This window comes from Rhinolophus hipposideros (assembly GCF_964194185.1).
Source record: "Rhinolophus hipposideros genome assembly, chromosome: 9".
In the NCBI taxonomy this organism is placed as follows: Eukaryota; Metazoa; Chordata; class Mammalia; order Chiroptera; family Rhinolophidae; genus Rhinolophus; species Rhinolophus hipposideros.
The window spans coordinates 92,350,004-92,353,371 of NC_138055.1; the positions used below are offsets into that span (position 1 = coordinate 92,350,004).

The following is a 3,368-nucleotide window of genomic DNA, read 5'->3' on the forward strand; positions in this document are numbered from 1 at the left end:
AGAAATAAATGATTGAGACTTACTTGTTTTCAAAGATTTTAGAGTTTGCAAACTGGAAACAGCTAGGCAAAAACCCAGAAGTGTCCAAAGAAGAGAGAAAAGTTAAAAGTTCTAATAGTAAAATGTGCATTCCTGAGAATTATCAGTCCTGCATTCTTAGCCCTAGGATAGGTCCAGGACATTTGTCAGTCAGGATGATGCATGCCAGGTGGTCCAGAAGATGGATGCCAGGAGGTCTGGTCACATCCAGCAGTCTGGATACTGGACGTCAGGTGGATGTATGTGTGAATCCTTCAGGGGTAATTTGGGTGGTACCTGGAGGTCCAGATGTATATATCCAGGCATTGACGCAGGACTAGCGAGTTCAAAAATTTAAGTTCCTAGACTAGTTAGAACAAGAATGGAGTCTATCCTCACGCCTCAGACTTCAAAATGTTAACAATTTTAGCAGCTTGGTTAAAGTGACCCCATTTTATATATTATCTTCACTCTTTCCTCACATCATAAATTATACTGTACCAATTCTGCTCATTGTGTTTTTCACTTTAAAATGTCTTAGAAAAATTTCCAAGTTTGTATATAGGTAGACAGTATTTATTTATTTAACAAATTTTTTAAACTTTAAACAAATTTTTATTACACAAAGGTTGTCATATAATTGGATATTACTACTTTGTACACAATTCTTACTCTCCACATATAGGCTGCTTCGTAACTTCTCATCGGGTGATGGCAAGTACTAAAATCCTGTTTTAACAGAATAGTGAAATGGTAAAAATGCCTCAGTGATTTAAGTTGAAAACAGTACATTGGTACATGGCTCTTGCACTTGGTTATCAGGAATGTACAAATTTCTTTTTATTCAAAAATACAAAATAAGTTATCTGTAGGCATGGACAGCAGTAAACCATTGTATGTTGTCAACTGAAACCAGTAACTGATGGTCATAGTGATTTTCTTAAACATCAGCCTTTCTCCAGTCATTTCCTTCAGCTGACTTCTCTGAAGTTATAGGTGAGGAGCACTGCCTTGAGCTCCCTCTCAAAGTTCCCATTAGTAATGGTAAAGCACTGCTCTAGGAATTAGAACATGCCGCTTCCCATACATACCACCTCCCATTCCATCCATTCCACCAATTCCAGGGTCTTTGTCTTTAGGAATTTCTGTGACTACAACTTCTGCTGCAGTTAACAGAAAGGCCACTCCAGCAGTGTCCAATAAAGCAATTCTTACAACGTTAGTTGGTTCAATGGTTCCTTTTCCCACTATATTCACAAACACATCATTATAACCAACTTCTGAGGAACTTTGCATAGCTTTTCTCAACTATCAATGATCCCTCAACACCTGCATTCTTAAGCAATGGTCATTGCAGGAATTTTGAGTGGTTTTAAAAAATAATTTCTATACCGATATTTATTTTCATTAGCTGGAGTTAATGAATCCAAGGCTGGAATGCACCGAAGCAGGGCACGACCCCCTCCCAGCAGAACACCTTCCTGAACAGCAGCTCGTGCAGCGTTGAGGGCATCTGTTACTCTTTCTTTTCATTCACTTCAGCATCACTAGTCCCACCAACTTTCAGCACAGCTACTGCATCTGAGAGTTTTGCCAGATGTTCATTTAGTTTTTCCTTTTCATATTCACTAGTAGTTGTGACATCTAAGTCCTCGATGATTTCTTGAATATGTTTTTCAGTTTGAGCCTTGTCGCCTTTTCCTTTCAAGAGCATGGCATCATCTTTGGTCACAGTGACTTCTCCAACTTTTTGTAAGTCATGAGGCTGAATGTCCTCAAGATTTAGAATCAATCCTTCTCCAAACACTGCACCACCAGTAGCAATAGCCATGTCTTTAACCTGGTTCCTTCTATTGTTAACAAAACCTGGAGCTTTGACTGCTACAACCTGAAGACCAAATTGTAGCCTGTTCAAAATGAGTGTACTTAGCCCCTCTCCTTTAACATCTCCCCCAATGATGACCAAGGACTTACAGGAGCCCGGGAAATTTCAAGGGCAGGTACAATGGACTGGACACTTGAAATTTTCTTTTCACTCAGTAGAACACAGGAATCTTGGAATTCACATTTCCAACCTGTTGATGTATTAATAAAGTATGGAGAAATATAACCTTGATCAAACTTTATGTCCTCAGTAATTTCTAATTCATTATACAGGGTTTTTCTATCCTTTACCATGATGATGTCCTTTCTTACAACCTGTTTCATTGCATCACAAATGATGTCGCCAATGTCTTTGTCTCCATTTGCAGATCATAGCCACCTGAGCAATTTCTTCAGGGGTTGTCATAGGTGTGGACTGCTTCTCAAGTTTGGTTACAGCATCAGCAGCTGACATACACCCCTCCTGATCTCCATTGGATTAACACCTTTGCTAATCTTCTCAAAGCCTTCCTTGGCAATAGAGCATGCAGCACTGGAACAGTAGTGGTGCCACCCCCATTCTTCTTTTGTATTCTTGGCAACATCTTGAACAAGTTTAGTGCCAATATTTTTGTATTTATCTTTTAAGTCAATGGACTTTGCAACAGTCACGTCATCTTTCGTTACTTGGGGACTTCCCCACTCTGTTCAATAATCACTGTCCTTCCCTTAGGCCCCATAGTAATGGCTACAGCATCGGCTAAAACACCTTAAAGCATTAAGGCTTGGGCATCTGCACCAAATTTTACATCTTTGGCATAAGCCCGCTTGAGATGAGGAGCCAGTGCCCTGGATACTGGCCTCATCTGGTGAAGGACTTCGTGTAATCGAAGCATTTCTGTGGGTCAGCTACAGGTGTGCGGGCGGTGACGCAGGCCATTCCAAGCAAGTAAGGGACAGAGCGCAGGGCGCACACAACAATGAACTCGTGATCCCCAGGTGGATAGTATTCTTTTAAATTGTGGCATTTAATTCCATAGATAGACTATATTTTTATATTCTAATATTGATAAATATTTAGAGCATTTCCTTTTTTTACTATTTTAAAAATGCAGAGTGAATGAACACTGCTAGACATACTTTTGTGCATGAACAAATATTTCTGTAGGTACTAGGAAACAAAATTATTGGGTGTCTGAAAATTGTGGTAGGTACTGCTAAATTGGCTTCAGTTAACACCGATTACTTTCCAAGTTTTAACTTTGGTAAGTTTGATGGATAAAAATATGTCATTATTGATTAAACTTGATCTTTACAGGTTATTAATACAGTTGAACACCTTTCCAGTTTTGACTATGACTATTTCATTTATGAATTTCCTATCTTGTCCTTTGTTCTTGTGGTGTTTAACTTTTTTTTTTTTAATTAATTTTATTGGGGTGACAATTGTTAGTAAATTTACATAGATTTCAGGTGTACAATTCTGT

The 3,368-nt window shown here is 38.7% G+C and overlaps 1 pseudogene across 1 annotated transcript; it reads right to left on the reverse strand.

The window, feature by feature from the left end:
• Positions 1-1,053: 1,053 nt before the first annotated feature.
• LOC308501951 (60 kDa heat shock protein, mitochondrial-like) lies at positions 1,054-2,777 on the reverse strand (annotated as a pseudogene). The gene has a single exon. The product of its transcript is annotated as a 60 kDa heat shock protein, mitochondrial-like (transcript).
• Positions 2,778-3,368: the final 591 nt, after the last annotated feature.